We start from the raw sequence: 12367 nt of genomic DNA, 5'->3' as shown, positions 1-12367 counted from the left end.
TAAGAGTAGTACTCCATTTGACTTCAAAAAGCATCAATTATTTATGAAAACACACACACCAAGATATTTAGATAAAAAGGGGACGAAGGAGAAGTTCAACATCTAAAATTAGATTGTTAGGGGTGTGATCTAGATTTTTATTAAAATAAAATATAAGTGATAAGAGAGAGATTTACGAGAGTGAAAGTTGCAGTCCATCGTAGATCCCCAATAAGTAAGATATAGGACTAGGGTTGTAATTGGGTTCTGTCCCCGCGGTATGATACAGGCTGCACAAGAAGAATCTATATAGAAGTTTACTTCCTCTATTTGATATTGATTTGAATAAGGTGTTTCAATTTTACTACATTACTTTTATTAAATGTTAATTAGAATAAGTTTTTCTAAACCTATAAATAGACGCAGTCTATACTACTTGTAATCATTCGAATTTGACTTGGTAAATTTCATCTCTTCTACCTGTGATTTTTTTTCCTAAAAGGGTTTTCATGTAAAATCTACGTTCAATTTTTCTTTCTTTTCTTTGCGATATATTGTCATTATCGACATTCTATTTTACATAGGTAAAAAAGAGGGTAGAACCACTTACTTTCAAACCTTTTATATCTTTGGCTTTTAGCTATCTACGTCATTAAATATAAATTTCTTATGCTCTAACTAAATTAAACAGTAGTATAGAAAATTAAGACCGATTCCATAGAGGCTGGATTCCTAATATCGTTTTTTGCGTGACCAGATTCCAAAGTCATGGCAGCTGTCGTACCCACAACTTATAACGTGCTGTGCTAAAAATAACACGAAGGGGGTTTTAGTTGGTTAGGGTTAAAATAGAAAAAGAACAAAATAGTAATTGAATTATAAATGCAAAATTAAATAACTGAAATTAAATTAGATAATCAAATGTGCCAATTCTTAGCCTTAGACTTAGAATATTCTAGACTTGAGTTGATCCTTGAAAGTGAAAATTTCCTTCCAAATGATAAGCTGGTTATAGCGATCAATGCCACCTTAACCTCCACCTCTTCCTTATGTAGTTGATTTCGGTACGCCCTGTAAACCAACCTTTATTGACTACTTAACCAAGTAACACGTGTCTTGATGAGTGATTCACTAACATTAACTAAAATCACGACAAAGGCAAGCGCACCTATCGAATAGTAGTATAGCTATAGTAAGTTGGGAATATCGTATCCACGAGGACTAAAAGTATTTGTAATTACTATCTTTTTATTATCTAGCCTATAAACTAAAGGGGATGTTTTTAATCTAAATTTAACTAAACTAATTATTAAGAACACGACAGAGAATAGGATGAGAAAATACTGGAATATAACCAAAGAGAAAGACAATACCCAGGAAAAAATCCACCTAGACATCACTTATTATTTTGAATCTGAATTAAATGATTTATTCACTTGTCTTGATCCATAGAAATTCCTAAATTATGTTAATATCTCTTTTGAGAATAAGAACAACTGACTCTAGGTTGATTAATTGAAATATCTTTCTAATTAAAACCCTTATTGTCGCATAACTCGATCTATGGATTCCCCTATTAGATTTGACTTTAATCCGGTAGATTTATGTCGTCCTATTTCTAAGATTGCATGCAACTCCACCCAATTATGCTAGATTTGACTTTTGCTCCACTAAAATAAGCACATCACACTTGATTTAATATCCTGAAAATATTAAAGCAAGAAATAAGTACACATAATTGAGAACAAGAAACAAGTATTTATCATGTAATTCAGAAAATCAAATAATAAGACCCATATTAGGTTTCATCTTCCCTAGGTATCTAGGGAATTTAGTTCATAATTTGAAAGGAAAACATCTCAAAATTAGAAAAAAAAACAAGACATAAAGAAACTCAAACACTTCTAGAGAAATTGAATGGAGATTTTCAATCTTAAAGGAGATCCTGCTTCTGAGTTGAATCCGTTGGCGTTCTTTGAGGTAGAATCTTCGTTCTTCTCCTCATGCTTCCTTTAGGTCTTCAACTAGTGTGTATTTATAAACTTTGGAATGCTCAGAAACCCTAAAAATTGGCTTTTTCTGCATGTCAGGGAAACAGTATTTAAAATCAACATGGGCTGCCACACGGGCGTGTGCTCAGCCCGTGTGGGAATGCCCAGGTTGTGTGGTTGCTGAAAATAGCTTGTTTTGTCTGATTTTGGCCTATTTTTTGCTCCTTTTGCTCCCTTATGCTCTCCTAAGTGTAGAAACATGAAGTTAAATGATTAGGAGCATCAAATTCACTAAATTATATAATAAATCATCCAAAAACGCATCAAGAATGGGATTGAAACATGTTACTTTTATGGCTTATCAAATATCCTCACACTTAAGCGTTTGCTTGTCCTCAAGCAAAATCCTCAACTCATAATTAAAACTAATCTTTCCCAACTCATAATTCTCATTGATAATGTTTTATCATAATTCACAAATAATCACATATTGATAATTCAACTAAAAGAGCACAAAAGACATAAGCAATCCAAGTCGAACATTTTTAAAGCCCGAAAACATAGGTATTTCCCTTTATCTAAGTAATTATTTTTAATTCAAAAATCATCAAGAATTGATATCCTCACTAAAGATTTACTCAAATTACTCAAAGTGTTTAAGGTTCAAAAATAAGCACTCAATCGTCAAACATGAAAAGTCATTACCATAGGCTTGCATGAAAATCAAATCCCCACCACTATAAAATGAGATGATACACAAATCAAAAGGTCATTAACAAGTTCTAATGGAGCTTGGATTAAAGGTGTGGATAAAGCTGAAAAAGAGGGTTAGAATCAAGATCGAATTGATAAATTACCAATCTAGAAAAATAAACAAATGTTGGATTACATCAATCGAAACTATTCAATAAAATACAAGCTTCTTCTCAAAATATGAATATAACTGTTCAAGCTCAATCAACATAGAACTACGTAATAATCAATAACTATAAATGTATATGTATATAATTTTTTTTCATTTTTTTGAGAACAATAATATATAACTCATCAAACAAAGCAAAAGAACATAGCTAGGAAACTAATCAAATCAAATTTTGACAAAAAAAGGGGGTCAATAAAATGAGAAAAATTCTCAATGAATAATAATAAAAAAGAGTTATGGGTTAAGGTTAATGGGTAAATCAATAATGGTGTTTTAGGCACAAAGGGGTTCACTAATGATTAATTATGAAGGTAGGCTTTTCATGGGATAAGTGGGTTAAAACCTAAGTGCCTTTATCATCTTAGTATATCAAATCAAAAGTGTAGTCTCGACATGTATAATCGAAACAAATTCTAGAATAACAAATCAATATTAACACACTCATAACCAATAATAGAATGAGCAAGAAAAGTGTATGCTTTATAGGCTCAAAATCTTACAAAAATTATGGTTTTTGATATTAATCTTACAATTTTCAAACTTTAAGGTAATACCTCAATTTAGGGAAACAACCTAAAAATTTTTAATTCTGAAAATAGACTTATCATGCTTGGTTCTCTCATGTCTTAAAATTTAAACAATCAATGCAAAAATATCTATGAATTTAATCTAAAACATATCAATGAAAATCACAAATCGATAAGAATTCATTCTAATAGTAATTTGAGAAAATTACTTGAACACAAGACATAATTCAGGGATTTTCTAATAATCATATAAATAACTTGCCCACACTTAAGATGTACATTGTCCTCAATGTACAAACATAGATAATCATAGTAGAGACAGAATATCATAAGAGAGGGAGAGAATTGAAACTGCCCTGAATAATGGATGAAATCCCCAAAATAGTGAAAAGCGAAATTGTAGATAAATGTAGATGTAGTGCATGATTCTGAGCAACTGATAAGAAAATAAACACAATGCTAAAGAAGATTAAAGCGTTTCGAACCCAATTAGAAACAACCATAATAAATAAAATATAGTTTAAAATATAAAAGTTTAAAAGTCTAGGAAAATACAAATAAACAGAAAAATAAAAATAAAAACTAACAATAAAAATAAAAATAAAAGAAAATAAAAACAAATGGACTCAATGGTCCTCATCATCAAACGCATTAGCATTGTAAGTCGTCGGCGCTGGAGGAGAAATATGGAAATGCTGACAAATCTGCTACAATGTTACATCAATACTGTCGAACCGCTGAATACAGTACTGATGGAAGCTAGTGAACTCCTCAGTGGATACTCTTCAGAAGCTAGTAGCAGAAGGAACAGGTCGGTGACTTGAAAGTGGAGGCTATGGTAGGTCCTTGTGATAGGGAGGAACATCATCAGTGAAGTCCTCGGGTTCATTCTGAGTGTTAAAATGAAACAATTGGTACTGAAGGGGGTCCATTCCACGACGCCGCTCGATCATCCTCATGTGTATCATGATTGAGATGCCCTGTGGGGACATCTAGCCGACAAGTGTGAGTGTGGAGGACTACTTTGGTGTGTCTAAGAGACCAAAGTGACGGTCAAGGCTAGTCACGTAAGGGCCTAAACAAATGGGGCCCTTCCTATGGCGGTCAGTCTGATGGTAGAAGGATAGAGTGCTGAAGTATGCCAAGTCAAATATATGCCTGTGCGCCATGCTCCATAGAAAATAAGTGTCATGAGTGCTAACGACTCTGATGCTCTCTCTCCGACCTGTTAAAGTGTGAGCTAAAAGTGAGTGAATGTACTGTAATGCCGGAAAGAGAGAAGTCGCCTTCGAGTGACTCACATTATATGGTGTTTGGCTCGCTGTAAGATCTGCCTAGCAACATGATGGCGAACGATGGATATGCCGATGAAGTCGAAGAAAGTCTTTCGCGCTCATGAACTCCTCAGTGTAGAGTCCCATAGCAGTACCAAACTCGGGGACGCTCATATGTCGCATTAAACCACCAAGTTGAAAACTGATGGTAACTGGCCTACTTACCAGAATGTCGTGCAAAACTCAAAGGTAAGCTCTACGTAGGTGGGTTCGATAATGGAAAAGAATTTGTCCCACGGAGCTGTGGCAATAATGGCGCGCACGTCATCAGTGAGTCAGACCTGCTCCAAAATAGCCCAATCAATGCAGCGACCTAGACTGAGTGGGCCGTATTCGATGGAGCTGATATAAATCCTCCTGGGGGGCCCGTCGAAAATTAAAGATAGGGATGATGGGCCTCGACAAAAACGCACGAGGAGAAAGTCCCACCGGGGCAGTCTTGGACTTGCCACATGTGTTCGTCATAATGAATCTGTAAGAAAGCAATCAAGAAAAAATAAAATGGACGAACAATCATTATAGAGGCATAAAAAATCTGAGTGAAGCTCATCAATTTGACTAATAATGAAATAGACTGGAAACATAAGAATACTACTAAATAAAATGTTACCATCAAAATAGAAATCAGTAATAATAAAAAATACTAATAATGGTCAACAAGAAACATGAATGAATAAGACTAGCAAGAAGAAAAATAAAATCAACTAAAACTAACTACATGTACAATACTACTGAAGAAAGAATAAACTAAAAGAGAATAAATAAAATAAAATCAGATCAAATGGTAAAAGTGTTCAGAACTCAAGAATAAACACAAAAAAATCATCAGTAAAGAATCTGAATCAACACGAACAAATAAATAAAATCAGTGAAACTAAGAAAAAGAACAGAATCATAATAGAGAAAGAACTAATAATAATAATAATAATAATAATAATAATAATAATAAAAATAAAATAGAGCAAGGGTGAAGAGGAGGACCGTTGGCGGTATGGGGTGCGCGTGGGGGAAGGTTGAGTGCGCGAGGGTGAGGGGCGGACAAGGGAGAGAAGAGGAGAGGGAAGAGTGACTAGCGGTTTGAGGGAGGGAAAGAAGAGAAATGAAAGAGGAGAGAGGGGTACTTGGCTGTTGAGGGCGGTTTGTGGGTGTGGGGGTTGGGGAAAAGATGGGGAAAGAAAGGAAAGAAAGGAGAAGGGTAAAGGGTGGCTCGTACGAGGGAAAATATAAGGGAGTTTGGGGCTAGGGTGCACGGGCGTGGGAAGGACAGTGGTCGAAGAGTTCGTCGGAAGTAAGAGCGGCGGTTTAAGAGAGGATTAGTTGAAGAAGAAGACAAAAGTAATAAAAAGAAAATTAGGGTTTAATTTTTTAAAGAGATGACACGGTCATGTTAGGCCTGTGCTGGGCCACACGACCGTGTCACATGCTCATGTGGTCTTCTGTTCAGCCTGTGTCAATTAAAAATGGAAGCCTAGCCTTCACATGGCCTCAGACACGCTTGTGTGTCCAGGCCGTATGGTTCACACGGCCGTGTCGCACGGCGTGTGCAATCTCCTTCGCTTTTCCCACTCCCGTGTGACCTCCCATACGCCTTGTGACGTCATACACGACCATGTACCTTGTCCGTGTAACTCTCTAACTTGTTTTAGAATTGAAAATTTGGGCTCCAGGTTTCACACGTGTGTCCAGGCTGTGCAGTTGATCGTGTGATTTCGTGATAGGTTTTAAATATTTATAATTAATTGTTTTTAAAACTAACTATTATCACGATGTAGGCAAGTGTACCTATTGAACAGTAGTATAATTTTAGTAAGACCGGATTGTCAAACCTGAAGGAACTAAAAGTACTAGTAATGACAGTCTTTTTATTATCTAGCCTAAGAACAAAGAATTTTTTTTAACTAACTAATTATCTAAACTAAGAATTCACAGAGAATAGAATTAGGGAATTGCTTTTGGGAAAATCGATTGAATTAGGGCAATACCTAAGGAAAAATCCACCTAAACTGTACTCATTATTCTGGCTCCGAATTGGACGATTTATTCACTTAACTTGTTCTATAGAGATCCCTAAGTTATGTTATTATCCCTATTCAAGACTAATAACGTCTAATCCCTAGATTGAATAATTGAAACCTTTCTCTAATTAACACCCTAGGGTTGCATGAACTCAATCTATGGATCCCCTTATTAGGTTTCACCCTAATACGAAAAAATCTTGTTACCCTATGTCTAGGCGCGCAAACAACTCCGTTTAATTATGACAAATGTACTCTTAGACAGGGTCTATTTCTCCTCTGAATAAGAGCATATCTTGAATCAGTAACCTGGGATATCAAACCAAGAATTAAGAACAAGTTAAATATTTATCATACAATTCAGAAAATAATAATAAGATTCATCTTAGGTTTCATTCCCCTTAGGTATTTAGGGGTTTTAATTCATAACGAAATAAGAAAACATCTCAGAATAATAAAGAATACAAAACAAAAAGAAAACCCAAAACTCCTGAAGGGGAAATTTAGGAGAGATCTTCAAACTTGATGGTGAATCCGGCTTCTAAGATGGATCAATCAGCTTCCTTGGAGCAAATCCTTACTCCTTATTCTCTGTCCCCCTTTTCTTTCTCCTTTAGGGTGTATTTATAGGCTTTGGAATGCCTAAGAGCCCTCAAAAATTAGCCTTTTCCGAATTGGACTCAACTTAGGCTCGGCAGGGACATGCCTGTGTGACACGCTCGCGTACAATTACTTTGGGCCGTGCTCGAGCCTGCGAAATTGACACGACCATGTGGTCTGCCCGTGTGAGGAGGTCCAGGCGTGTTGATTTCGTACTTTGGCCCATTTTCTCTGTGTTTGACCCGTTTGTCGTTTCTTTCACTCTCTTATGCTCTCCTAAGTATAAAACATGAAATTAAAGCATTAGGAGCATCGAATTCACCAATTCTAATGGGAAATCATCCATAAAATGCGTTAAACATGGGGTAAAAATATGTATAAATTACGGTTTATCAAATATCCCCACACTTAAGCATTTGCTTGTCCTCAAGCAAAATTCTCAACTCATAATAAAAAATAAATTCTTCTCAACTTATAATTTCTATCGATAATATCTCAAAATAAACCATAGGTAATCTACATAGAGAATTCAACTAAAAGAACATAAAAGTTTCAAACATTCCAAGTTGAGTATTTAATCATGCAAACATTGGTATCTCCCCTCATCTAAGTAATTACCTTTGATTTAGAATATCACAGAGTTTCACATTCTCACTAAAGATTCACTCAAATCACTCAAGGTGTTTAAGGACAATAAATGAAGCACTCAATAGTCAATAATGAAAAGTCATTACCATAGGCTTGCATGAAAATCAAATCTCCACCACTATAATTTAAGATGATACATCAATCAAAAGGTCTTTAGAGGGTTGCAATGAGGCTTGGTTAGGGGGTGTGGTCACAAGCTGAAAGAAAGGGTTAGAATCGAGATTGAGTTGAAAAATTACTTAACTAGAAAAAATATTTAATCATCACTTACGTACAACATAACTCCTTCTCTGACTATGGAATTTAAATACTGAAGCTTACAAACAGAAGATCACTACTAATATGTATACATTTTTTTAAGAACAAGTTAAATAACAAGTTAAATAACATAGACTAACTATTAAGAACAAGACATAACTAAGTGATTTATTCAACTCAGATCTCGACAAAAATAGGGATTAATTTAGGGGATTTCAAAAATAATGGGTTAAGGGTTAATATCAAGGGTAATACAAGAAATGGCTTGTTAGGCTCAAGAGGATTTACTAGAGGTTAATCGTGGAGGTAGGCTTTTCATGGCATGAGTGGGTTAATCCTAAGTCCCTTAATCATTTTGACATATCAAATCAAATGGTGTGGTCTCGACATGCATAATCAAGCAAATTCTAGAATAACAGTTCAATACTGACGCACTCAAAGCAACAATAAAAGTGAGCATGAAAGAATTAATAGATGCTCAAAAGGCTCAAAAATCTCACAAAAATTATGGCTTTTTGATGTTTAAAACTTGTGAATTCCAACTCAATGTAATACCTATACTTTGGGGAAACAACCTAAGATTTTAAATTCTTAAAAATAAACTTATCATGCTTGATTCTCTAATGTCTTAAAGTTTAAACAATCAATGCACAAATGCCTATGTTTTAATTCAAGATATGTCAATCACAATCATAAATCAATCAAAATTTATCCTAAATATGATATGAGAGCTTTTCAAGAGAACAAGAAAGTCATTCAGGGATTTTTCTGATAATGGAATAAATACCCTCCCACACTTAGGATGTACATTGCCCTCAATGTACAAATATAGATATAAGAATATAAAAATAAGATAGGGAGGGAAGTGAAACTTCCTGAGTTAAAAATGGATGAAATTCCTGGATTAGCGAGAGCGAGTTGTTGGAAATAAAGTTGGAGGACAAACATGATTTTGAAGAACAGAAGGAGAATTGGGGGAATGATTTGGTAGTAATCATAAAGATAAGCCATGTTTAAAAACAAAAGAATCTTCAAAAATTAATGAAAGAAAAATAAAAGAAGATAGATAATCTAATTTTTCAAGTGGCACGGCCAGTTTACACGCCCGTGTGGTTCGTGTCCAGCCCGTGTTTGTCGCAAAGTGAGATATAGTCACACAGCCTTCGGGCACGCCCGTGTGTCTAGGCCATGTGGCTATATGATCATGTTACACGACCGTGTGTGATGTGATTCACTTCTCCCACGGTCGTGTAGCTCTGCACACGCCCGTGTTATTTTGATAGTGTTGTCCACGGGTATTAGACACGGGCGTGTCGCACACCGTGCTTTTTTAACAGGTTCGCCTATAGTTCTTCCACATGGGCGTGTCGCACGCTCGTGTTGTTTTGACAGGTTCGACCACGGCCATGTCGCACGGTCGTGGCATTTTATCGTAGCCCGTGTTTGGGGAAATCTTTGCCCTATTTTTACACGGCCCTAAGCACGCCCGTGTGCTTGGCCGTGTCTCTGTGGAAAACCTGTATTCAAGAGCTCCGTTAGTAAGTTAGGTGTTGAAGTCTAAATTTTAAAGAAGTTAATACAGTTAGTGCTCGAGTTGCCTTCCGAGAAGCGCTTATTTATAGTCTAAGCTCAACTTACCTCTCCGTTGAATGATCATGGTGGTTTGAGGAGTTTATACTCCTCATTCCTGCTATCAATCTCATCAAAATAATGTTTTAAACGAGTGTTGTTTACCTTAAAAGTGCCGAACTTGGGATGACTCACCTCGACCGTACCGAATGGGAAAATGTTAAGTACCATAAGAGGGATTTCTTCATTCGGTGTGATAACGACAATATGGGGATCCATGACATCTAATAAGACTCTATCTCCAACCTTAAGTTGATTTGGAAAGGTATTGAGCTCGTTCTATCGTAGATTCAGTTTGTCGTGTGTTCTCGATTTATGTGTCCACCATTCATCTAGCTCCTCGATTTGTAGCCTTCGATCTTCATGAATAGGTCCTATATTATTGCTTGAGAATGACTCATGTAATTCCTTCAGACTCATTTCCTGCAAAGAAGGTTGCACCATATTGTCAGTTTTAGTCGAATGGTTTAGACGATCACCTTTGATTTCCAATGTGTTGTCGGAATTGCGAGCTTGAAGGATGATTGTTTCATCTCCCACACGGAGTGTGAGTTTACTTGTGCCAACATCAATAATTGTTTTAGCATTTGCTAAAAAAGGCCTTTTTAGAATTAAAGGAGTGTTGCTATCCTCCTCTATGTCTAGAACAATGAAGTCAACGGGAAATATAAATTTATCGATTTTAACTAGGACATCTTCAATAATACCCCTAGGGAATCTTATAGTTTTATCTACTAATTGAATGCTGATCCTAGTCTGTTTGGGTTTCCAGAGACCTAGTTGCTTAAACATTTTGTAAGGCATGACGTTGATATTAACCCCTAAATCAGCTAATGCATTATTAACATCTAAACTACCAATTAAGCAAGGAATCGTAAAACTCCCTGGATCTTTGAATTTGTTTGGTAGCTTATTTTGCAGAATAGCTGAGCACACTGCGTTTAGCTCCATATGCGATGCCTCGTCCAACTTCCTCTTATTTGCTAAAAGCTCCTTTAAAAATTTCATTAGTTTGGCATCTGCGATAGCGCTTCAATAAATGGTAAGTTAATATGTAATTTTTTTAAGAGTTTAAGGAATTTACCAAATTGTTCATCTGAGCGGTCTTTCCTTGTCGCGTTGGGGTATGGCACACGAGGTTTATATTCGACATTCACTGATTTGTTTTTATTGTGACCTACCTTACCTTGACCTTTGCTTACCATAGTTTCTTGCCTCGGTTCTGGCTTAGGCTCAACGAATCCTTCTTCATCTTGAACATCAATCGCGTTGAGTTGTTCCCTTGGGTTGGGTTCAGTATTACTTGGCAAGCTACCTTGTGGTCGTTCGGAGATTAGTTTGGAAAGCTGGCCTATCTGAGTTTCGAGCCCTTGGATCGATGCTTGTTGATTTTTAAGTGCTATGTCGGTGTTCTAGAAATGGGTTTCTGACACTGAGATAAATTTAGACAGCATGTCTTCAAGGTTTAGCTTCTTTTCCTGTTGGTAGGGTGGTTGTTGGTAGCCTGGAGGTGGTCTCTGATTTCCTTGACCTCCCTATGAGAAATTTGGGTGGTTCCTCCAACTTGAATTGTAAGTGTTACTATATGGGTTATTTTGGGATCGAGAGTTATTGTTACCCATATATTGGACTTGTTCCTCCTCGATGCTAGGGTTGAAGGGTTGATACTTTATGCATGCTCCTCCTCCATTCGTCTCGCACCTCATTACTGGATGTACCTGAGTAGAACCAAGTAAACCATCAATCTTTTTATTTAGAAGTTCTACCTGATTTGACAGCATTGTAACTGAATCGACGTTATAAACGCCTGCTTTTTTAGTTGGCTTAATCCTCCTGACTTGCCACTGATAGTTATTCAGTGACATCTCCTCTATAAACTCATAGGCATCTTCAGGTATTTTATTATTGATGGTTCCGCCAGCAGCTGCGTCAACCATTTGTCGAGTCGAAGGATTCAAGCCATTATGGAACATTTGAACCTGTAGCCAAAGCGGTAACCCATGGTGAGGGCACCTTCTCAGTAAGTCTTTGTATCTCTCCCATGCATCGTAAAGAGTTTCTAAGTCCATCTGCACAAACGAAGAGATATCATTACATAATTTAGCCATTTTAGTCGGCAAAAAATATTTTAATAGAAATTTTTTGGACATTTGTTCCCAAGTAGTGATTAACCCTCGTGGTAATGAGTTCAACCACTGTTTAGCTTTTTTTCTCAATGAATAAGGGAATAACCGAAGATGAATGGCATCATAAAAAACACCATTAATTTTAAATGTATCGCATAGTTCTAAGAAGTTTGCTAAGTGAGCGCTGGGATCCTCATCCTGCAAACCATCAAACTGAACAAATTGCTGTATCATTTGAATAGTGTTAGGTTTTAGTTCAAAGTATTTGCAGCTACAGCAGGTCTAACTATGCTTGATTCAGTTCTTGTTAAAGAAGGTTTAGCATAATCATACATAGT

At 36.2% G+C, this 12367-nt stretch overlaps 1 non-coding gene across 1 annotated transcript; it reads left to right on the top strand.

Annotated features, from left to right (window-relative positions):
* The first annotated feature begins 11898 nt into the window (after nucleotides 1-11898).
* On the top strand, nucleotides 11899-12005 carry LOC121231023 (small nucleolar RNA R71). The gene has a single exon (XR_005929092.1). It is a non-coding gene; the product is annotated as a small nucleolar RNA R71 (small nucleolar RNA).
* The last annotated feature ends 362 nt before the right edge of the window (nucleotides 12006-12367 follow it).

Source organism: Gossypium hirsutum, chromosome A06, assembly GCF_007990345.1.
Source record: "Gossypium hirsutum isolate 1008001.06 chromosome A06, Gossypium_hirsutum_v2.1, whole genome shotgun sequence".
Taxonomy (NCBI): Eukaryota; Viridiplantae; Streptophyta; class Magnoliopsida; order Malvales; family Malvaceae; genus Gossypium; species Gossypium hirsutum.
Note: the sequence above shows the minus strand (reverse complement) of the source record. Positions and strands in the feature narration are given on the sequence as shown.